At 46.3% G+C, this 25383-nt stretch overlaps 1 protein-coding gene and 1 long non-coding RNA gene across 6 annotated transcripts in view; both read right to left on the bottom strand.

The window, feature by feature from the left end:
- The window catches only part of LARGE1 (LARGE xylosyl- and glucuronyltransferase 1), a 593475-nt gene that overhangs the window by 248612 nt on the left and 319480 nt on the right, over positions 1-25383 (bottom strand). The gene's annotated exons all lie outside the window — the stretch shown is intronic.
- On the bottom strand, positions 12179-20825 carry LOC146403151 (uncharacterized). Its single transcript, XR_014803149.1, has 3 exons — positions 16929-20825; positions 13747-15041; positions 12179-12256 (listed from the first exon to the last, which is right to left on the bottom strand). It is a non-coding gene; the product is annotated as an uncharacterized LOC146403151 (long non-coding RNA).

Below are 25383 nucleotides of genomic sequence, written 5' to 3'. Positions count from 1 at the left end.
CAAGGGGTAAGAACATGACCTGGAGCAAACATAGGACCTGGAATTAAGGGGACACAGATGAAAATCAAATGCGCGCGCGCACACACACACACGCATGCACACGTGCACACATGCACACTTAGCTTCTGCTAAGAATAGAGGTAGTCATTTTGCTAGTAAATGCAAAGAAAAAAAAATCAAAGTCTTGCTTCTTTACCATAAATTTATCCTTCAGCATTCATTCTTTAAAAAAATGCAAAATTTTTGCTTTTTGAAAGAAAGAAAAAATGCTTCTTATGCGGACAAAAAAGTATTGGATATCACTTTGGTTGATTATTAAAAATCTAATGGGGAGTACAATTAGAAAAAAATATCTAGGGGCTACCACTATGACGCAACAGGATTGGCGTCCTCCTGGGACCTACTGAGATGCAGGTTCGATCCCCAGCCCCCACAGTAGTTTAGGGATCCAGCACTACTGCAGCTTAGGTCGCAAATGTGACTTTGATCTGATCCCTAGCCCGGGAACTCCATAGGCTGTGGGGCAGCGGAAAATGACAAAAAAGAAAGGAAGGAAGGGAAGGAGGGAGGAAGAAAGGAAGACAGACAGAAAGGAAATATCTAAAAAGGTTCCAAGGGGAACGGCGATTATAGATTTTTCAGAAGGTTGAGAAACTTCACTCTATGGGATTATACGACTCCAAACTAGCCACCAAACAGAGTCATGTGCCAAAAGACAAAAATCAACCAAAACCCTAAATTCAGATACAGGCATCTGCTGAGTCGGCAGTTCTTCCAGACTCCCCGAATTTCACTGGAAGGCAGTTTAATCACAAAAACGTGACCCTAATCTGCTCTCAAGTTCACCTGGAGATCTGGGGGGCACTTTACCCATTTGCGCCTTTTCACCCCAGTCCTCCTCCTCCTCCACTCTCACCACCTCCTTTGCAGGGAACCATCTAAAGGGCAGCCTCATCTAAAGGGCAGCCCCCGAGGCTGCAATTAAAGAGGCACCAAGCTGCTCTGCATTAATGAGGCCCTTTTCACTCCCAAGAGGGCTTACGGAGCCTTTGGAGGTAAAGCCCTTGCCGGCGACACTCTGTTCTCAGCTTCAGAGAGCCACCCTGCACGTCCACTTCCCTCTGAATGCAGGGGAGGGCAACGCCAGGCAGGCAGAGACGGTTAAGGAGGATGGACCAGGGGGATCGATTAATTTCTGGTTGGTTCGAAAACTGTTTTCTTTTACAAAACACAGAAGGCACCGCTCGCGTGGTGCGGCCAAAAGATCAGAAGGAAAACCTTGTCAATGACACTCAGAATTTCTCAGGGCTCGCAGCCAAGAAGGACCCGCCTCACCCGTCACCCCTGAAAAGATGATGCCTTTCCTCCACTCTGAGAATGCATCTAGGAAACACTGTGTGAAGGTTTGATTAGAATTTCAAATACTTTAACCTTGACCTTGAAAGCCTTGTTTCAGACGACTTAGACTGTAGTTATCCTGGCATCCACCCGCCATAACAGGCCCTTACTATTTATATGAAGGGTTGTCAAGGAAACCAGGTGTTGAGTACAGCTGCCTAACTTGTCTAGATTTAGAATTTATCATAGATGAGAATGCAGAAGGGAAAGGGATGTCACCCCCAGAAAGGACTATAGGCGGGGGGGCATGGTACAAGATAATCCCTCATAAGCCTTCACTTCCACTTAGGGATTTGGTTACTGATCAAGGGAATACCTAATGCTTTAAATCCCCCTTCAAAAAAAAAAAAAAAATTCAGAGTTCCCTTTGTGGCTCAGCAGTAATGAACCCAATGAGTATCCATGAGAATGCAGGCGTGATCCCCGGCCCTGCTCAGTGGGTTAAGGATTCGGCTTTGCCGTAAGCTGTGGTATAGGTCGCAGACATGGCTCGGATCTGGTGTGGCTGTGGCATAGGCTGGCAGCTGCAGCTCAGATTCGATCCCTAGCCTGGGAACTTCCATATGCCACGGGTGTGGTCCTTAAAAAAAAAAAAAAAAAAAAGTCATTTGATTCTGAAAATGACTCATTCTAAACATGCCTTATGTGTGCCAAACTCTGTACTAGATGTTAAGGAAAAAAAAATAACAAGTGCAGAATGTTCCTATTTCCTAGGAGATCACAGTTAAAAGGAAAAGAGTATTATATTTATGACAATTACAATAATACCACATTTGCTGAATACTCACTTTGTAACAGATACTGTAAGCCATTTACACAGACTATCTTTTAAGTCACACGAGAACCCTAATAAAGTAGACATCAAGGAAATGACACAATATTAAAGAATTATAGGAGCTGGGGCTGAAAATCTGATTTGCCTCATTTTAAAAGCATGCAAACTATTGCCTTTGGAACAGATAAGCAATGAGATCCTGCTGTACTGCACAAGGACCTGTGTTATCTAATCACTGGTGATGGAACATGATGGAGGATAATGCGAAAAAGGATCTATATAAATGTAGGGCTAGGTCACTCTGCTGTGCAGCAGAAGTTGACAGAGTGTTGTAAATCAAGCATAATAAAAAATTTTTTTAAATTCTTAAATCATCTTGGATGCTGACGCAAGACAGTCAAAACTTAGGCAGTGAAAGCTACCTATAAAGTCTTAACTAGAACGCTTGGGATGGACCCACCCATTGTACCTGGAAATGGGAAGTAAACGCAGAAAGGGTGAAGGCGACACTTTGTGGAGTTCATCGTTTTAGCACGAACGGACCCTGCAACCTGGTGACAGTCAAGACAACTAGTGAAGAGTCACGCCCATCGCAGCACAAATGTTCCCCCAGCACCTGCAAGATTGCAAGTGGCCGGGAACATCCTACTACAAAATACATTTTTGTACACACACATATATATACATACATATATGTAAAATGTCAATAACATCCAAATAAAAAAGCAGGAAGAGAGGCCTGAAAAATAAGTCCAGATTCAGAAAGACAGTTCAAATGGACTCTTAGTTTCTATGCCTTAAGCACCTCAAGAGAAGGCCAGAGAAGAGTCTTATCCTTTTCTATGAACACGGCCAGCAAGGGCCCAGCGCAAAGGCCAAGCTGGAATCTGGGTACCCTTCTCCAGGGCACTGATGGAAACCAGCTGGAACCACGGTCTAGCCATATATTAGACTCCCCTGGGCCCACTCCTGGGCTTGCCCCAGAAAAGCTCACGCAGGGTATCTAAGGGCGGGGTCTGGAATTGCTGCTTGTTTGGGTTTGAGGAAGATGGCACAGGAGTGATGCTATTATGTCAAATCAAGGCAGGGCCGGCATTATTTTCCAGGTGTTGTTTTTGTGTTACTAAACCTATCACCTTGACTCCTTTGTGCAATCAAGCGTGAGCGACACAACAGCTGGGAAAATGAACCAAGCAATCCATGCCAACTTCTAGCTGGGACCATCCATACCAAGAGTAATGGCACAGCTCTGTAACTTGAGTTTGGGTTGATCACTGGCACAATATCATCACATTCCTATCTAGAGATGCTTTTTGCATGGAACTCCCTGGCATGGGTAATAAACGTCAGCATGCTGGATCTGGCAGTGGCCTGGAGGAAGGAAACAAGCATGGGATTCAGAGTTGGGAAACCCAGGCCAGAGCCTGGTCCAACCTCTTGCTCCGACTCTCAGAGGTGGCACCTGAACAAATGGAGACAAAAGCCATTTGCACTCGTTCTGGGAGGCTGAAAATGGGATGATGTACGTGGAAACAGCTAGCAGAGGGCCTGACAGAGTCTGCACTCATGAGCTGCTGTTTAATTCTGCATCTAGAATAAGGGGTATTTCATTACTTGACAAGCAGAATAAAGGTCTGATCACAGGGAGGGAGCTCGGAACGCTGGTGTCTCACCACAGCTGCCACAACCCTGCGAGTTCCCCCTCGCTCCTTCCTAATGGCTGGGTTTGGAGGGTAGGGCTTATGTATTATGTATATATAACGCAAAGGCGACAAGCACACGCTAGGACACCATGTACGTTAAGTAATAACACCATATTAATAATAACAGGGGATGAGAAAGGGGAATTTTAGCAGCGCTATTATGCCTGTGAATAAGATGTTGATCACCGCTTGCTATTTTCTCTTCAAACATATTATTTCGAAAGGAGTGAGCCGATTTAAAACCCACTGGGGTTGTTGAATCCAGCCTGGCTGAGTGGTTAAATCCAATGAAAATATCCTAGTTAGGTAAGTTTTTAGCCAAGGGGGTGGAGAACATAAAAAGGATCTTTAGCAGGACAGTGTGTAAAGGTGTCCGTCTTTCAAAAACGAGGACAGGAAGACGGAGGATGACAATGACCACAGACGCAGGGCATCGGCTAGTTGACAACAGCAGTTTCATCTCTTGTTTCATCTCAGGCTTGGAATCATTCTGGGACTAGAGCAGGCAAGGAATTCAGATCTCCACTTTACCTATAGGCAACTTAAACTTCAAAACACACCATCATTCAAAGCTGTACAGCTAGTAAACGGTAGGGCTGAAACTCACCTCTCTGGACCTTCAGGAAAATCATTTTTATGAAGCCCAGAGCCTTCGACACCCCACCACCAAAAAAAAAAAGGATGTTCTGACGTGACCATGGGAAGCAGGTGAAATTTACAGACTGCTCTTAAGCATGAAAACTCACATTTTGACCCCTATGCACACCTTCTTTCAGAATCAAGGTGGTGAGATGGTGCAACAGAGGGTGCAAAGCTGAAATGTTTCCAAGCTTCCTATTCGAAATTATCTCTGTTGAGAAATAAGTCGGCCATGCTTTCCACGTTTCAGTTAGGGATCAAAGAGGCCCCTTGGTGTCTCGAATGAGGTCAGGGCACTATGAACAGATATCACCATGGGGTCCAGGGGTAAAATGTCCAGTATGGAACATCTGGATGTTGCTTACGTTTCACGTGACTAGGGATAAAAAGACTTAAATCCACTTGGCTGGTCTCTGACTTAGTGCCTTCAATTTTCTATCCAATCGCCTTCAAAAGCATCATAGGTCAGAGGTGGCTTGCCTAAACCATGGAGTCACTTCTAATTTTTTTTCAGATTCTAACACAGTGGTTCTCAACCAGGGGCACTGTTACCTGCTAAAGGGCGTTTGGCGATGCTTGGGGACATTTTTGGTGGTTGCAACTTGTGGGGAAGGGTGCTCCTGGCCTCTAAGGGGAAGAAGCTGTGGGTGCCATTAAATCTCCCTGGATAGGACAGCCTTCGCGAGAAAGAATTATCTACCCCATGACATCGACAGTGGAACACCTTGTTCAGAAGTTTCAGTGATGACTCAGAAAAATGGGTGTGCATGACCCGCAGGACCTTGACTTGATCTTGGTACAAGAGTCCAAATTTTGCTCAGTTTTGACCTACTGGAGAGTTAGTTCTCCATTCCCCAGAGTTAAGGAACTGGCTCTGAAGAAAGAGATAAGGGTTGAAAGGCCTCAGCATCCTGATGGCAAAGAAGAAAAACTGACAGCTCCATAACCCCCACACGTAAGAAAAAGAATTAAGGAGGATTACAAATTCAAGAGCACAAAGGAGAGACCAGCAAGACTGTCCAGGGGCCGATTCAAGGGTAAGCCTCTCCTGGCTGGTAGCAATGAGATCGCTGGGCCCACGAACAGCCTGCTCCCAGCAATAGGGGTTCCACTTTTCCACTAGACTGAGCACGTCCTCCACGAGCCAGGGAAGCCTCATCCTAAACTCAACTCCACACTGAACCAAGGACTCCGAGCTCCGGGTGTTGGGCAGCCCTTGTGCGTCCACTGAAGCTCAGGCTTCCCCTTGTACCAGAGCCCCAAATGTTACCATCACAACGTCAAGGGCATGCTCCTGTTTGCCCTACATGAAAAAAAGGGTGAGTGGTTTCCTCCAGCTGGATCGCAGCCTCAGGATGTATGTGGCTGTCCCCCAACCCATGCTTGCAGGGTCCCGAGAGAAAGGGACACTCGTGCACCTGCTAATCCTGCCCGGTGCCATTATGTCAGGGATGGGGGGATCACAGCAAGGACGAGTACTTTTCCATTTCTGGACAGCTCCCAGGCACATATAGTGATGACAGATGACACATAGAACTCTTGCTTTTCCCGCTAAAGCCTGTTCCTTCCTCGGTCTCATTTCAGGCAATACCACCAGGCACCCAGAATTCCAGGAGTTGAACTTGATCCCTCTCTTTCTCTCTCTGTCTCTACAGTCATCTCCAGCAGGTTCAAAACCTATCAAGTCTTTTGTTAAAACCTACCTGCCTTTCAAGGCAGTCACGTGGAGAAGATAAACCCAGGCTACAGAAGCTGCTTTTTCTTTCTTCTTTTTTTTTTTTTTTTTTTTTGCTTTTTAGGGCCACAGCGACGGCATATGGAAGTTCCCAGGCTAGGGACTGAATCAGAACTAGAGCTGCCAGCCTACACCATGGCCACATCAACACAGGATCCAAGCCACGTCTGCAATCTGCACCATAGCTCACACCAACAATGGATTCTTAACCCACTGAGGGAGGCCAGGGATCGAACTCGCTTCCTCATGGATACTAGCCAGGCTCATTTCTGCTGAGCCACAACCAGGAACCCCCAGAGGCAGATTTTAACAAAACCACTGCTGCGCTTTCCCTTAGGGAACCGTCGTGGTGTACAGTGATAAATCTGGAGTAGATAAATCCATTCTATTCTTTCCTGATCTTCCACTCATCCACCAAAACATCCCAACCATGTGGTCCCTAGGTCTCTGGAGCCGAGAACCTGAAGATCAAGAGCTTGGATTTGGTGTTCCCGTCGTGGCGCAGTGGTTAATGAATCCGACTGGGAACCATGAGGTTGCGGGTTCGGTCCCTGCCCTTGCTCAGTGGGCTGATGATCCAGCGTTGCCGTGAGCTGTGGTGCAGGTTGCAGATGCGGCTTGGATCACGCATTGCTGTGGCTCTGGTGTAGGCTGGTGGCTGCAGCTCCGATTGGACCCCTAGCCTGGGAATCTCCATATGCCACGGCAGCGTCCCAAGAAATAGCAAAAAGACAAAAAGAAAAAAGAAAAAAAAAAGAGAGCTTGGATTTATTTGTTCATTCTAGCAATGCCCCACGGGGCAGAGGTGACTTCCTATTGCTCCTTATCTAATATATAAGGGAAGCAGAACCTCGGGCAAGACTTCAACAAGGCCTGTCCCATCCAGCTCTCTCTTGGGCCCTCGAACCTACTGAACAGGCCAGGGACATTGAGTTTAAAATGGACTCTGCACACTGTAAAAATGAAAGCTCGATCTTCCAAGTGTAAGGCCAGTTAGGTCCACACTCATGCGCTACTAAGCATGCTTCTCTCCACCTTCCTGACTCTGTGGGCAGCTCAGAGCAGCCCACAGGTATCTTTCCCACCCTGAGCAGCCTCTGTGACATTGTCACAATGTTCCCTCAGGAGCTCCCCTAGGGTTTTCCAGACATTCTGCGTATGGTAGACATTCCTTGTGTTTTTAATTCAAATGTGGATATGTGAACTACATAGAGAGTGAAAACCACCCCTTCCCCCCACCCCAGGACATCCCAAGGAGTCCTGGGAGATAGTTTGAGGAACCCGCTTTATGAGGTGCTTCTGCTGTCAAAAGGTGTAGCCTTCCTAAGTGAAGCAATTGAAAGACATGCCGGGCAGATAAAAGAAATGCATTTCTTTCTTTTCTGACAGAAAAAGCACAACGATAAGGGTATTAAGTTTTATAGCTCAGCTCAGCAGATCCTAAGAAGGCAGAGGAATTCAGCTCGGGAAAAGCTATTCTTCTTCTCGAGGCAAGGAAAGCCTGGCCTTAATTCACAGAGCAAGTTAAAAAGCGCTACACCTGCTCTGGACAATGATGTACCTTGCACAGGGAATGACCCCTTCCACTTCTGGAAATCCCACTGGCCCCCCCCAGGGCCCAGCTCCACATCCCGCTTCCTCTGGGAAACCATCCCTGACCATCCAAGCTGATCAACGATCCGTTTTGCGCTGCTCCCTGTTTCACTGGCTTCCACTCAATTCTTGGAGAAGACATGACCTTCTCTACAAGAGTGTGCATTCAGCAAATCCCTATCTACGGATGGATTGGTACCCAGGTACAGACTTGAGCTGTCTCCTCTTCATTGGGTCAGGATCCAGCTCCCTATTCATGAGCATTGGCATCAGCTTTTCCGAGCCAGCCAGGTGTCCTGTGACGGAGAAAGGGGAAACGACGGACAGTCTCTCCACCTCGGTCTTAGTGCAAGTGGAAACCAACTCCTGCATAGACCCCGTGGCTTGGGAAGTCCAACCTCCAAACTACTGAACTCAGATAAAAGAGACAGAGTAAGGGGAAAGGCACCCTTAGATTATCGCTGCTTCCTCAGCAGACATTTTCTTCTCACAATAAACCTACAGAGCGTGGTGGGAGAGCCTCTGCTGGTTGCCTACCCAAAGCCACTCTTCCAACTCTCTACCGTAAAGACTGCAAACAAAAGGACACACACACACACGGGCACAGACAGAGACACACACACAGCAGCCCTCACGTCCCTGGTCTCCTCTGCAGACATGAGGGACCGAGGAGTTACTCCAGGTCAGTGCAGATGAGAAGTCTGATGGGAGCTGGGGGGCAAGGGAGAAGACTCCTTCCCCGGCAGAGAGAGAGGTATAAGGCTTCTCTTTTTCTTTCCCACTGTCCTGTGACTGCTGGATTTGCAATAACCCATTGTGACCATGAGGAGCCCAAAAGAGTCCCATCTTGCACGAAACTGCCGACCTGTGCGTGGAAAATACACAGGTTGTTGAAGTCATCTTTCCGGGGGTCCCCCCCACACGCCGCCACTTGCACCGAAAGTGGTCTAACTGATGTTACACACCGTGTGATAGCCTAGGGACCAAAAGACTGAGGTTTTAACCGAGACACTTCTGTACCTTCTCTCTGGGAACTGTCACAATTTCAAACGGCAAATCTAGAACAGATGAACCAATTGCATTCTGATCTGACCACAGGAACAAAGCAAGTCTCACTGGGGCTGCGCCAAAGGGTGTGAGGTGATTCCTGAGTAGCGTCTCTCCTCGTTATGCTCCTTTCTCTGTCCCCAAAGACACCTCGGACAGGATCTAAGAGGGTGGATTTGCCAATGCACCTAAAGCCGCAAGAAGTTCTTGCACCCTCTTCCAACCAGCTTCTCACCTGCAAGCTCCTCTTACAGAAACTGGGGGGTACCCTGGACAGTTCCCATTCCCAGGCAGCCAGGCTGGCTAGGACCCCAGGGTGTATGCTCTCAAATCCATCAACACGTCATGTGGCCCATGTGCTAGGAGAACAAGGCTTCCCTATTTCAGGTCCCTTCTTTTTCCTTTGCTCCCTCTCTGCCTCCCTTCTTTCAGAAGAAAAAAGATTTTTTTTTTTAACTGTGTTCTATAGAAATTTTGTCAAATGCAGCAACAACCAAAAAGAACTAGAATTCCTCAACCCAGAGGTGACTTATTAAATGTTACTTTATGTTCTTCCCTCTGCAATAATTTTAAGACTACATAGAAGACTTTCTTTTTTCTTTTTTTTTTCTTTTTATAGCGGCACCTGTGGCATACGGAAGTTCCCAGGCTAGGGGTTGAAGCAAAGCTGCAGCTGAGGCCACAGCCACAGCCACATCAAATCCAAACCACATCTGTGACCTACACCATAGCTTGTGGTAACGCTGGATTCTTAACCCACTGAGCAAGGCCAGGGTTTGAACCAGCATAATCACGGAGATGACATGAGGGTCTTAACCCTCTAAGCCACAGTGGGAATTCCTAGATGAAGTAGTTGTGCGTCTTTTTAAAAAAAACTGATTACACTGCAAGTATTTTCCCTTTTCATTTATTCGACCAGCATTCAATTTTGTTACTATTTAATAAAAATTTTATTAAGGCCAGTAATTTTTGAAAAGCTGTAAAAATGTTCTATAACGTCTCTACCTTTTCACCACTGTGGGCATTGAAGTTGTGTCTGATGTTTGCTACTGGTAAACAAACAACAACAGAATGAGATTCTTTGCCTCTGTTTCTGTAGGACAACAAATTTCTGCATCTTACAGCTTATATATATGTTTTAAAAAAATTGACAAGTACTGCCAAAGTACTTAAAAAGACAGACTGTTCAGACATTCATTTATAGCAGACACTTTCATGAGAGTTGGCCCCAGTGGATACTTGTCAATATTAGGTCATACATTTTTAAAAAGCCTTTGCCTTTTATATATAAAAGTCTTATTTCTCTATATTTTTTAAAAGTGATACTGTTATATATATTTTTACTACTTGCTTATCCTTACAAAAGGAACTTTTTAAGTTCCTTTCTTATCCTTTTACTCATTTTCCATTGGTATATTTACTTTTCCTATCGAGTTGTAAGAGTCCTTTATATATTATCTTCTTTTTGTTTAATGTATATTTTTCCCAATTTATCACTTGCCACTTGATACCGCTTCAGTGCTGACTGACACTTAGAATCCCCTATGTCCCCCTTTTTCAGACATAAGGAAGTTCCCAGGCTAGGAGTTGGATCAGAGCTGCAGCTGCAGGTCTATGCCACGGCCACATCGTACTGGATCCTAGCCGCATCTGTGACCTATGCTGCAGCTTGGGGCAATGCTGGATCCTTAACCCATTGAACAAGGCCAGGGATCAAACCTGCGTCCTCATGGATACTATGCAGGATATTATGTCGGGGTTTTTTGTTTGTTTGTCTTTTGTCCTTCTAAGGCTGCACCCCCCGGCACATGGAGGTTCCCAGGCTAGGGGTCTAATCAGAGCTGCTGCCGCTGGCCTACGCCAGAGCCACAGCAAAGCCAGATCAGAGCCACGTCTGCAAACTACACCACAGCTCACTGCAATGCCAGACCCACAATGCCGGATCCTTAACCCACTGAGCGAGGCCAGGGATTGAACCCACAACCTCGTGGTTCCTAGTCGGATTCATTTCTGCTGTGCCATAATGGGAACTTCTATGTTGGATTTTTAACCCACTGAGCCACAAGGGGAAGTCTAGAATTTTTTCCTTTTTTTCTTCCATTTTAATTAGTCAAATCTATTAGACTTTTGACAATTTTTTTTCTCCGTTTCCTTTGGGCATAGGCAAATTTTCATCGCATTTAGATGAAAATATTCAGATTTGGGTTTTTTTGTCTAAGCAATTTCCTGAACCCAGGTATTGTGCGGAGGGAAACAGCCCTTGAACTTGTGCTGTCATTGCTATGGGCTGGGGCGCAGAAGAGAGAAGATAAGGATCAAGGTGTGGCTTAACAAGGAGACAGAAAGACATCTGCATAACGCGAGGACCCCAAAGTCTGTACTCTCTGCAATCAAGGGGATCTGGAAACAAACTCCACCACCCAGAGGAGGAAAGCCGGGAAACACCCTGGTCTTTAGCTCGATGGTGAACTGCGACTGGGTGCGGGGAGGGAGCCTTGAGAATCAGTACCTCGAAGGTCTATCACACAACGGTGTGTGCTCTGAACTCAAGCCACCTGTTAGATCCAACAAACCTTAGGGAACTAACGCCTTTATTTTAAAGTTTTATCTTTTTGGCCACATCTGTGGCATCTGAAGTTTCCAGGCCAGGGACTGGAGTCTTCAGAGCCACGGCAGGGACAAGGCCAGGTCCTTAACTGCTAGGTCACCGGGGGGACTCCTCAAGTGGAAAATTTAATTCAAAGTCATGAGGACTGACTGCCTCAGGAAACTGGCGGCAATACACGCAAACCTTGTTTTAGCCAAATGCATGAGGACACGCCAGTGATGTCCCAAATCAGCAGGGGGTGTCACACAGTATAGTGCTGGACGGTTAAAACCCAGAGCCACGGCCAGGCTGAAGGGCTTCTTTCGCTTCCACCCCTTCTTAACCCAGATATCTTGGCCAAACTGCCTCTGGTCTGAGGTCCCACGTCTGCAAAATGGGATCCCAAGCGCACTCATGTTTTTTCGGCTGTGTTGAAGGACGGTCGATTTTCAGAGCTGGCATCACTTCTGCTCTACAACATGGTGATTCGGTTATACACACACCCACATCCATTCTTTTTCAGATTCTCTTCCCACACAGATTATCACAGAACACCGGGGAGCACAGAGAACTCTACCCAATAACGGCACTAATTTTAAAGAGTCGAGGTCGTGAGAATTACATGAGATAATCCACACTGAATGCTGACCACTCTATCTGGTATGTGACAGACACCAAATAAATGTTGGTTATTATTGTTATTTTTATTTTTATTTTTATTTTTTTTTGTCTTTTTGCTATTTCTCAGGCCACTCCTGCGGCATATGGAGGTTCCCAGGCTAGGGGTTGAATCGGAGCTTTAGCCACCGGCCTACACCAGAGCCACAGCAACGCAGGATCTGAGCTGCGTCTGCGACCTACACCACAGCTCACGGCAATGCCGGATCGTTAACCCACTGAGCAAGGGCAGGGATCGAACCTGCAACCTCATGGTTCTTAGTCGGATTCGTTAACCACTGCACCACGACGGGAACTCCTATTACTATTATTTATTATCATTTTCTATGGCTGTCTACGATCTTGTTTAGTCTTTGGCTTGTGAACATTTTCTCCACTGTTCATTGTCACATTTGCCAGATGTTTGCCATTGTCTTCTAGAAAGAACCGGCTTTCTAAATGTGACTTTCAGTTTTCTGGTTTTCATTTTTCTTACTGCACGGACTTTGGTGGTTGCCTTTATTTCCCTTCTGTTTTCCTCAGGTCCACACCATTGTTCTTGTTTAAATTAGAAGTGGAATATGAGATTCATTTATCATCATCTTTGTTTTTGAGTAATGAAAAGCACTGACGGCTATTAAACCATCTCCAGTGACAGCTCTGGGCACATCCCATAAACTTCACTGTGAAATGCTCTTCTTTGGCTATTTTCAGAATAGGCTATAATTTTACACTTTATTTCCTTTTGAATTAAATAAGCATTTAGAAAAATTCTTCACCCTCCCCCAATCTCCAAGTATTTTGAACCAGCCACTGCAAAGTTTGTTTCTGATAGGTAGTTTTAATGCACTGAGACCAAAAATGAAGCCTATATAATTTTTATAATTTGAAAATTAATCAGGTTTTCTTTGGCCCTCAGACTATGTAATTTTTTTCATGAATACTTGAAAATCCATTTTTATTCCATTTGAAAATCCATTTTTATTCCATTTTACGGTTGTGAAATTTGATATTTATTGCTATCGATTATACTTTTAAAACTATCTATGTCATTAATATTATGATTTGCATTTTAGTGGCCAAGACTCTCCCAACATACCCTGTAGTTCTATGTATTTCTATCAGTTTTTGCTTTATGTATTTGGAAGATTTCTAGTTGGAAAAGAGCTTGTCTATTATATCCTCTTATGGGTATCATACTCATCAATTCAAAATTATTAACTGTACTAATTAAATGTATTTAATATTTGAGTTCACTGGCAAAGAACATATCTCTACCATATTTGTCTTCATAAGTCTGAGCCATCCCATAAATCTTATAATTTTTTACTTTTTTAAACTTTATAATTTATTTTAGGCATGTTTCTTAAAGACAGTTAAGCACACAGTTAAGTTGCCACTATTTAGGAGTTCCCACTGTGGCTCAGCAGGTTAAAAACACAACACAGTCTCCGTGAGGGTGCAGGTTTGATGCCTGTCCTCACTCAGTGGGTTAAGGATCCAGCACTGCAGCAAACTGTGGTGACTCAGATCCTGCATTGCTGTGGCTGTGGTGTAGACAGGCAGCTGCAGCTCCAATTCAACCCCTAGCCTGGGAATTTCTATATGCCACAGGTAGGGCCGTAAAACGTTGATCAATCATCAGAGTTTTGTCTAACAATTGAAGAGTATGAAGCATTTGCATTTATTAAAATAAAGTTGGTTTTGCTTCTGGAATAGCATTTTTATGCATTATTTTTCAACTTTGAGAAAAAAAATTAGCTACATTACAATCGTCCCTTTTAAATGTATAATTTAATGAAAGTAGAATTTGTAACTGCTGCAGGGATCACTTTATAAAAAACTCCATCAGCTCCCAGAAGTTTCCCCATGTTCCTTTTAAGGCAATCCCCCCTTCACCGCCACTTCGCCCCTAGTAACTTCTGCTGCTTTCAAGAACTTCATATCGATGGAATGACAGAACATGCAGTCTTTTGTGCCTGGCTTTTTTCACTTAGCATCCCACACCTGAGATCCACTCATACTGTCACACACACGACATTTCATTGCTGAGTACCATTCCACTGAACGGATTTGCCACCACTGTTTTCTCCAATGGATGGGCACAGGCGTTCCATGACTAAAGCTGTGGATGTTTATATACAACTGTTTGTGTACATGTACGGTTTTCTTTCTCTTAGATGATTACCCAGGAGTGGAAGCGCTGGGCCATATTGTGAGTTTGTGTTTACCTTTTTAAGAAACTGACAAACTTGTTTCCCAAAGGGGTTGTATGTTCCATCTTATGCTTCCACCAACAATGAACGGGAGCTCCGGCTGTGCCACATTCTCACCAACAGGTTATCCTCAGTTTGTTACAATTTAGTCATTGCAGTGAGTGCGGAGGAGCACCGCATGCTGGTCTCTGCCTGCATTTCCAGGACGACTAGTGATGCTGGACATGGTTCAGGGACTTACTGGCTATCACTATGTCTTCTTGGTCATGTGTCTCTTTTTTTTTTTTTTTTTTTGTCTTTTTGCCATTTCTTGGGCCCCTCCCTCAGCACATGGAGGTTCCCAGACCAGGGGTCAAATCGGAGCTGTAGCTGCCGGCCTACGCCACAGACACAGCAACGCAGGATCCGAGCCGCGTCTGCGACCTACACCACAGCTCACGGCAACGCTGGATCCTTCACCCACTGAGCAAGGGCAGGGATCGAACCCGAAACCTCATGGTTCCTAGTCGGATTCGTTAACCACTGCGCCACGACGGGAACTCCAGTTTCTTAAAATATATTGCCCATTTTCAAACTAGGTCATTTGTCTTCTTGATATCGTTGTAAGAGTTCTATCTAATCTAGACACACATCTTCTGTTTGTTTGTTTTGCTTTTTAGGGCCACACCCTCGGCATATGGAGGTTCCCAGGCTAGGGGTCCAGTTGGAGGAGTTACAGCCGCTGGCCTATACCACAGTCACAGCAACGCCAGATCCAAGCCGTGCCTGTGACCTACACCACAGCTCATGGCAATGCCAGATCCTTAACCCACTTAGTGAGACCAGGGATCGAACCTGCAACCTCATGGTTCCTGGTCGGATTCATTTCCGCTGTGCCACAATGGGAACTCCTAGATACACATCTTTTATCAGACGTGTGCTTTGCCAATATTTTCTCCCAGTCTGTGGTTTGTCATTTTATTTTCTTAATGTCTTTGGAAGAACAAAAACTATCAGTTTAGCCGAAGTCCAATTTATCAATATTTTTCTTTTGTAGTTTGTGCCTTTCAAATCCTACCAAAGAAATCTTTGCCTATAACCTAAAGTCTCTTAAGATTTTCTCCTCTATTTTCTTCCACCAATGCTGTGTTTGTGGCTCTTACACTTAGGCATAAGATGCCTTTCAAGTTAATTTTAGCATAGGGTAGAGAGTCAAAGTCAAGATTCCTTTTTTTCCCCATATGGATAGCTAATACTGCAACATCATTTTATTTCTCACTTTCTTTGCTTCCTACCTATTTCATACAGAGTTTGTTTGATTTGCAATCGCTTACTTTCAAATCTATTTATCGTTTTACCAGTGGTCACCTTTGAGATTTTTAGAAACACCTTACATTTTTTCCCCCCTAATGATCAGAAAGAGGGGTTTAAAAAATACCCTCTGAGTTACCCCACAAGACACAAGAGGCTTAGCAGCTTTCAAATCCACACTTCCCAGGTTGTTTTAAAATGTCTATGATCCGCTGCTTATTTGTATGGTTCCAAGAGCAACTTTTGGCATCTGCATTCAGCTTTGCAACTGACTTGAAACAATTATTTACAGATCACTCCATGTGTTAACTTCTTCCAGTACCTACTCCTTACCCCTTTAAAACAAGACCTCTTCATAGTCTCTGAATATTCATTTTGATTACATTTTTGGTTGGCTGACAAATACAACACTTACTTCAAGAAGTATACACTGGTGTATACTTTGTGAGCTGTGGCATAACATTTTTTTTTCTTTTGCCTTCATACATGAGAGAGCTTGGCTGGTTCTCAGGTCTCTGTCTTTTCTGCTCAAAACTTTGTGGACATTTCATTGGGACATTTATTATTATAGTGAGAATTTTTTATTCTTCAAACACAGACTGGTTCTCTTCCTCTCCTGCCCTTGTATTAAAAATACAGCCTTAGGAGTTTCTGCCGTGGTGCAGCAGAAAAGATTCCGACTAGGAACCAGAAGGATGAGGGTTCGATCCCTGGCCTCGCTCAGTGGGTTAAGGATCTGGCGTTGCCGTGAGCTATGGTGTGGGTCGCAGACATGGCTCCATCTGGCGTTGCTGTGGCTGTGGCGTGGGCCGGTGGCTATAGCTCCGATTGGACCCCTAGCCTGGGAACCTCCATATGCCATGAGTGCGCCCCTAAAAAAGCAAAAAATAATAATAATAATAATAATAATAATAATATATATATACACACACATATATATATAGACTTAGAAATTAATCTCTACTCCTTGTCCATGGCCACCAATCAAATGTGGCTATTGAGCCCCTGAAATGCAGCCTATCCAAATAGAGATGTCTAAAGCATATGGTGAGCTTGGAAAAATGAATGTGAAAAAGGATGCAAGATATCTCATTAGGAATTTTTAAAATACTGACATGTTGAAACGATAGTTGTTCAGATACACACGGTTAAATAGAATGTATTATTGAAATTCACTTCACCTTTGAAAATGTGGCTACTAGAAAAATCCTTAATTACACATACGATTTGTCCTATAGGACCACACTGGTCAAGAGGCAGATGACCTCGATTTGTATTTTGGTTCCACAGTGCTGAGTAATTTCAACAAGTCTCTTTTGTATGCTTCTATTTTCCTACCTGGAAAGGGGAGAAAATAAATTATACTCCCCACAAGGCTTATGGTGGGGATAAAATAAGATTATGCACATGAAGCTGTTAAGTTGGCACATAATCAATTCTTATTAATGATGAGAGTTATTCTTAAAGGAATATTTTTTTTTATTCCTTATAATTTAAATGTTTTTCTAGGGTGTACCATGATGTGGGAAACTTGTCCACTGTTTTTTTTTTCCCCCCTGGGTTATACATGCCCTTTTGGATTCTATATGCAGAATTCTTTTCAGCTCTTGACAATTTTTCTTGGATTTCATCATCTCCTGCAAGGACAGTCCAACACCCTGACTTTGAAGTGCCTGTAGCCCTTAATTTTCATTAGCCTTTCACCCACTCGGCCACTCCATCCCAGGGTAACATGCCAAAAACGTACCTCCTCTAAAACACTGAAGTGCTAACAGTCCACCCTCTCCCCCCTAAATCCAGCCTTTTATCCTTTCAAAACATTTGGACACAAACCTCCTGTTCTCACTGTAAAATTTTTCTAACCGCATCCATCAAATACCTCTGCTCTCTCTCACTTTCTTTTTTCTTTGGTCCAGCTTACATTCCAAAATCCATCCTTATAACTCCACTTTTGAATCACTTAAGTTGTTTTCTAACCCAAGTTCCAGGCAGGTAAGAACAGTGGCACAAGAGAAGAGTACTGCCTCGAAGGTCAGGAGGACTCCGTTTCAGCATCACGCCCGCCTCCGATGAGCAGCATCCTGCTAACTCCTTGTGAACAAAAGGAAACACACGCTGCTTCTACGGCATGGGATTCTTGAAACGACGCAATGCGATCAGGCACAGGAAAGCATTTTCTTCTTTATCAAGGAGGATGGACCACAAGACCACAAGGATGAACGTGGGAAGGGATCCAAGTTCAAGAGGGGGCAAGAAGGGATCCAAGTTCAAGAGGGGGCAAGAAGTGGGACACTGAATTGCTTTAAACGAATACAAGTCTGCAGCTGGGGCATGTCAGTTATAGCTGCAGCTGGGACACGTCACATACATGGTTCTGCAACAACTGCTATATCCTGAAGGCCCACTGCGAGTGGTAGGTATACAGATGGGACCAAAGTGAGCCCACCCAAGGAAGCTGGTGGCTTGGAAACCACTTACTACACCAACATGTCAGAGGATACAGTTACGTATCACTAGGCTCTCCCAGTGCTGCCATTTGGATTGTGGTTGAAGGAATGGGGATGATTCCATGGCTAGCCCAGGTCCGCCAACACCGGGATCACTTACTCTGCAGACCTGAAAACAGAAGGCACGCGTTTTCTGGGAGCTGTGGTTGGCCAAGTTTTATCCTAAAAGCTGGTCCTCCAGATAAAAGAGGCCTGACCCCTCTAGTTCTCATAGTCTAGTGGGCCAGGCAGACAAGTTAACAGACATTTGGTCTTTCTAGATGCTCAGGACCAATGAGGCGGGGCGGGCGGGCGGGGGGGGGCTCTCAAAAGGATGAAGTGCTCAGTACCGCACAAGGCGACTATTTCTAATTGAGTTTCTAAATATGGAACAAGGTCCTTGGGGAGGTAATGATCTCTCATCTCCGGAAGGACTCAAAAGCAGACGATTAATGACCATTTACACAGAATATTATAGAAGAAAGTGGAAGGTTATGCCAGATGAATGCCAAGTTCCTTCCTAATTAAGATTCTAGGATTCTCGAAAGGGGACAAGGCCCATTCATTAGGACACGCTGTTATATAAAGAAACATTTGCCTGCGCACAAAGTGAATTGTGCAAGTGACACAGGAAGATTCTTTTCTAACACAGATGACAATTTCTGTGGGTTGTCGACAATGTTCCATGTCTCCTACTGAAAAGCCAAAGATCAGTCCTCTTGCCACAGAAAAGTCTGTTTTCAAACGCATTTCCCTTATCCATGTCTGTTCTGTGATCTTGTCCTTGTGGGCAGAGGGAAAAACCTAACACTCAGGCCAGGCCAGATGTGTCTTGCTGGCCTTACAGAACCAGCTCTCCCATTCAGAAATCATGCAGGTAATCCAGGAAACAGAGAAGCAATACCGAAAAATGGCAACACAGCAGTTTTTTCCGGACCTGGACATAATATTTAACCTCAGCCAACCTTCCTGCATCATGTTTGACCCAAAAGGAGAGAAGGAACCAGAGCCTAAACTCCTCAAGTATTCTAGGGAAACCATCGAAAGAAAATATATACCCTCTGATGAGAAGGTATCATGTGTTCCTTTGCTGTAGGGCAAGACAAGGCGTCTTGACACGGTGGGCTTGGAGGAGAGAGGTGTGAGAGGTTAATCCCGGCCATCTTCAAAGACGCCACAGAGGAAGAGGAGGGAACAATTTGTTGAGGGCCTACTCTGGGCCAAGCACCGTGTTCCCATCAGAAGACCTCATCCAAGTGCATTTCCTCCTCTCCAATCAAGGGGAGCTCGGGCTACCAACGCTGCAAGATGGTTAAGCTCTGTGTGCTGCTCTCATCGTTAGCTACGATGTTACTGGAGAAACTGGACACGACGGATCCCGAGAGCCACACACACTCTGCTTCATTTCTCATTCTTCGGCAGGGCATGCCCTCCCCAGGAGAGACAAGGCCTAGGTCTTCGTCTGTCTTTCCTCTGCAGGCCAAGTCAGACCGGAACGGTGCCAGCCGTCAGGGATATGTCTGTTCACTGCCCTGGGAGCTCAGCCACTGCCAGGGGTGTGGCCCTCTGGAACGAGATTCCAGGCCGAGCCAGCATCAAAGGCAGACCCAATGTGGGGAGGAGGATGTTTAGAAAGTATCACATGTGAGATTTGGGGCAACTTGCTTAACGCCCCCGGATGTCCTTTCTCAAACACATACACAAAAACCACCACACAGCCTATGAGGAGTGGGCTTCTTTCTAACCTCGAGACTCTACGAGTCCATGTCACCATCAGTCCCTCCTGCTGAAAATGCCATCACTCAGGAAGCACACCTTCCTGACAGATGGGACAGGCAGTAGTTTCTTCACGGCCCCCTCTCTTCCACCACCCCCCCTGCCCCCAGTGAGAGGAATAATAGAAGTTTGTCTCCCAAAGGACAGCAGGGGCTGAATGATGACAGTTGTCTAAAGAGAGCCTCTGCCATTCTCCATGGGGACCAGAACAAAGGCAACTGAGGATGCACAGGAAGCCAGTTTTCAAGTCAACCATCCCTATTTTCTGCAACCACAGTCCTGAATCCCACTTCCTAACCTTTCTGATCCTGCTAACAAGCAGGCTGAAGGTCTAAGAGAAAAGGAGATACATTAGGGCTCCTGGCTCGACTGGGGAATCATGAAACAGCCCCTGGCCCGGCCACGGCCCCTCAAGAACTTGGGATCATCCTTGCCCCACCAGTGGCCTGGGGGTGACTTTCTGGGCCAGCCGGGGCAAGAGCAAAGGCGGGTGGGCATGCAGAGCCTCGCCTGAGAACTGGCAAACATCTTGCCAATCAAAGGCCAACTCTCCAAAGGGGTGACTGCCTGGTTTAGACAAAGAGCCCTGGGTGGCCATGACGGGGCTGTCCCAACCCTCGGCAGCATCCTTAGCAAGATACGCTTTTCTCCCCAACAGGACGCTCTGTTCCTGCGGGCATTTAAAGGGAGGGGTCACGCTGAACGCCCTTGTGCTTCAGGCACAAGCAGAAAAAGAACACCGCTGAGAACTCAGAGGACCCTTGTCTAGATGCCATTAGTCTTTCTTAGCGTCAAGACCGGCCAAGAAGAAAACAGAACACAGTGAAGAACGGTGGATGGCGGAGTCTCTTCTGGATTTTAATCCCAGCTCTGCCAGGCACTGGTGACGTGTGTGATTTGGGGTTAGTTATTTAACACTTGCCTCTGTCCCCTTATTGGTAGAGTGGGAATCAGAATAGGACCTGCTGTTCCATGAGAGAGGCACGTAAACCTAAGACAGTGTTTGTTCCACACATAACAGAGGTTACACCGCAGCCTCAGGGGTCCAAAGTCATTGAAAACAGGAATGTTGAGTTCAAGGGCAACGTAGCAGCAGCAAGTTCATCCCCCGGTGGTTGCAGCTCCCGTTCCCCGCCTTTCCTTCCCATGTGTCCCACCTCCGGAAGCACACAAGCCCGGATCTCATATCATTGCATTTGGAAAGGGAAAAATCAAACAGCAGTCTTGGCATTTATTAGCTGCCTGATCTTAAGCAAATATCCTTCGACTCCGTGCTTCAATTGATAAATCGCCTGTGTGATGGAAGTAACGAGTGCGCTCTCTCCCCCCAGCGGGCTGTCCTGAGAAGCGAGTGACAGCCTGCCGCCACCTGCAAAGCTCCACACAGAAAGGAGGCGTCCTGGTTCTGCTCCCCCCTCCCCTGGTGACATGTCTCAAATAGAGCTTGGAGCACTCAGGTCTGGTAGCTTTGTTGATCTGGGGACTCGGAAGCCGGCAAGGAACGGGCCACGTAAACATCAGAAAGACCAATGAATGAGTGCATCACAGGCCACGGGGCCAGGCAGACTGAGCGATCACTGTTTGCAAATCCACATTAATTGGTCATTATGGAGAGAAGCGGACCAGTCCAGCGTGAATTTCTTGTGGCTCATTTTTAATCATGCACTGATCCTTCCTAACTTCCTTTTCCCCGTTACTCCATTCTCCTGCGCTAACAGATACATAGTAAGGGGCCCATGAGAGGACTTCAGAGAAAAGCCATTTCCAACAGTTGTATGAATGATGTCTCAGAGCCCTGCTGGGGGAGGCTGTCTTATACGTCTGCTGAGGGTACCGTCCGCCACGCTTCCTGCACCCGAGTGCAGACACAGGACGGACCCATGTCATCATCGGTCCTACTCTAACATCGCCTAATGGCCCGTGTTTCAGTGCGTTCCCTTCCTGGTATAACTGTCACGGAAAGACACCTATCCCAGGGCTGCTCTTGGGACCTTACGGCAGGTTGGGACAGGTGGATCTGTCTTATCTATGCCACTGCAGGGTCCCTGGTAGACGAATACCTGCTGCCCTCTCATGCTCTGAGGCACAGTGAGCTCCGGGAATGTCACGAGCCCTCACAGGGATCAAGAAATCCCTTCCTAATGGCTTTATGTCTCTCCGGGACCCAGCGACAATTTGACTGTGTATCACTCACTTAGCAAACGTTTTCATAGGCCAGGGATCTTGCCAGATGTTCGGGATACAAGGGTGATGAAAAACAGACAGGACGGCAGCTTTCTCAAAAGCCTATATTCTAGGGGAGAGACAGACATGGACCAGCTCATCACACAAAGGCATGAAAGCCTACCCGCTGGGGTGAGTTTACTGAAGAAATGAATGTGATCCTGTGAGAAGCTATCACAAAGGAACCCTGATAAGATGATGAAAGCAGGGAGGGTTTCCCTGAGTCCGTGAAGTGTACGCAAACAAATGTGGAGTTAATCAGTGAAGGGGGAGAGAATGCTCAGAGCACAACAGACAGAAGACATGACTGGTCAAAGCCCCCACCCATGGAAGGGGAGGAAGCGAGCAGCCTGTGAGATCTAATGGGTGCTCACAGCACAAGGTGAAGTTGGAAAGAGGCAGGAGCCAGAGTGTGCAGAGAAGCACGACTCGGTTAAGGACCGCGTCTCCATAGTTAAAGCACTGCAAAACCATTGAAGGTCTAGGTGGAGGACGGGGGATTGTGTGGCTGGGCTTGCGTTGGGGAAAGCTGATTCCTGCTACGGATGGAGAAGAGATCCGGGGGAGAAGTGAGCAGAGGGGAAGGGGGTGGGGGAAACTGCCGATGTTCTGGGGAAAGACCACACATGCTTAGACTAGGACGGCAGTGGGGGAGACAAAGACAAGCTAGGACCTTGGATGGTCAGAGGCAGGATGGGAGACCTAGCCAAGGCAGACTCTTGTGGATGAGCCACTAGGCAGATGATGGAGCTAGACTCCAGGAGAGGATCAGGGCGGGGAGAGGAGGCAGATCCTGGACTCGGGTTGGCTGAACAAAACGATGTATAAATTATTACGACTGTTAGCATGAATTCAGGAAAAATGAGGCTTGACACAATGCCTTCATACTCATCGCTCTTATCAGATTCTGGCAGCGGCCTCATGGGATACAGGACTGAGGGTCAGAGATGTTTAGGTGGGAGGGAAGTAAACTGCAGGTGGTGGGGGACCTTGCATGGCAAAGGCAGCAGGAGGAGGCACAGCAAAGGGCAGCACTCTGCAGATGAACACATCTGCTTATTATCTCTCTTTTTTACTTCTTATTTTTGAAGCCAGGGAGTCTTCAGTTCAAATAGGTGAGAACCTAGCATGTAACAACAATAACTATCTGGAGTCATGTGAGCACATGAGGGAGTTTGAGCTCTAGGCTTCCCCCACCCCACCCCGCCCCCTTCCTCCAAGCCCCTAAAGAAGCCCTGGGGTCCCAGGAGCAGGTTACAGGTGGTGGAGATGATGCCCTACCTTTCAACCTCCCAACGGCCCGTGGGCTTCCTCACGGGCCATATGATCAAGAGTAATTTCGCCCTACAGGCCATGGTTGCAATGGGAAAAGACAGATTTTCAAGAACCTGTTGCATCTCAGGCACAGCCAGGCCTTCAGGTGACTTATCCTATTTAATCCAGTATCTTCCTCCACAGCTGGGACTGTCCCCCCCATGCGACAGCTGATCAAGCCCAGGCTCAGCACCCAAATCAGACAGCTCCTAAGTGGCAAGACAGGATATGAAGTTGGGGTTTCTTCTACGACTCCGTGCCTTCCTAAAAAGCAGAGGGGGTCCCGGTTCGCACAGGGCACAGACACCAGGGCCGCTCTAAGAAAGGAGAGCAAGTGTTTTGTGCCCCCATCCTGTTCTCTTCCCCACAGGGTTGGCGCTAAGACCCTGAGAGACCGGGCGGCTGGCTTTCACTTTAATTAGTGCAGCAATTTGCTAAATTTTGTTTTTCCCCTTTTAAGAGTGTTCATCAATTCTAGCTCAGAATAGATTGGAAGGGCGCACAGATTATCACGACAAGCCCCAAGTGCTAAATTCTGAACGTCTCGATCAACTCCGGTGCCTGAAATATGGGAAAATCAGAAACTCTGGCCAGCATCTCTGTGATCTATTTAAAGTGTTATGGCTCTGAAATGAAAAGATAATGGCTTTATGAGGTTTGGAACAAGCAATTTGCTAGCATCAGCCTCACACCTAGGTGTTTAGTCCTTCCCAAGGTGACTGAAGATACAGCAGCAATGTATTTCAGCAAAAGTACATGTTCCATTAATCATGGCAATTTGTTAAATCCACAAGCATTGCAGGGTACCCACAAATGCGCCAGAAATACAGAAAAGAACAAGATAGCACCCCCAGACCCAGCCCCCATTAAGAAGGTTCTAAACCAAAGCAGCAGACAGACAAGTGAACAAGAAAACGTCTTCCTCTTGCCTGGAGGAGACACGAAAAGTTCTCGGAGGAGGTGGCCGTGCAGCTGAGTCCTGACGGATGAGTGGGGCTTGGGACAAGGCAGGTGGACGGGCGCATCAGGTAGAAGGAATAGCCTAAGCAAACACTCAAACACAGGAAGAAGGCAGCAAGCCCAGAGGTGGTTTCCTAGAGCTAATTACTAAGTGAATTTGCAGGAATGAGGCTGGAAGAAGGGTCAAAAGCCGGCACATGCAGGACTTCTTCATCTGACTGTAAATCTCAAGCTTGACGCAGGTCCTGTTGGGACCGTGGGAGGATTTTATTTACTTATTTATTTGGTCTTTTTAGGGCCCCACTTGAAGTACATGGAGGTTCCCAGGCTAGGGGGCAAATTGGAGCTGTAGCCACAGGCCTACGCCACAGCCACAGCCGCGCCCAAGCTAAGCCATTGTCTGTGACCTACACCACACCTCACAGCAATGCTGGATCCTTAACCCACTGAGGGAGGCCAGGGATCGAACCTGTATCCTCATGGATGCTGGTGGGATTTGTTTCTGCTGAGCCACGATGGGAGGAGGAGGATTTTAAGCAAGGGAATGACATGGCCCAAGCGAATCTCATTCGGTTGAAACCCTCTGGGCCAACAGGATCCTGAATATTTATTCAGCAGAGTCTTATACACAGAGCACATTCACGTGTATTCTCTCACCTGAGCTTCCTGATCACTTCCCGAGGTGGGTGTTACTATTACATTTCTACTGATGAGAAAAGAGCAAAGCTGCAGCTTATTTGCTTTGTGTCTCATGACCAGTTGATGACATTCTACAAAGTCAAGCCCAGACCCATCAGACTCCGAGGTCAGCACTGACCTCACTGGGAACAGAACTCTCTAGATAAGAGCCACCCTAGCCCTCTTTCAGATACACACCAGGACAGAGGCCTCCAGCCTCCACACAAAGCTGTGGTGGCCAGAACCACACAGGCCAACACATACTGCACACTCAAGAATGACCACAATTTGTTATTTGTGGACTTA

Source organism: Sus scrofa, chromosome 5 (assembly GCF_054392235.1).
Source record: "Sus scrofa isolate SSC_HxYL_T2T_F1_AM1 chromosome 5, Sscrofa_HxYL_maternal_Yorkshire_Landrace_v2.0, whole genome shotgun sequence".
Taxonomy (NCBI): domain Eukaryota; kingdom Metazoa; phylum Chordata; class Mammalia; order Artiodactyla; family Suidae; genus Sus; species Sus scrofa.
This window is presented reverse-complemented; position numbering and strand designations above follow the sequence as displayed.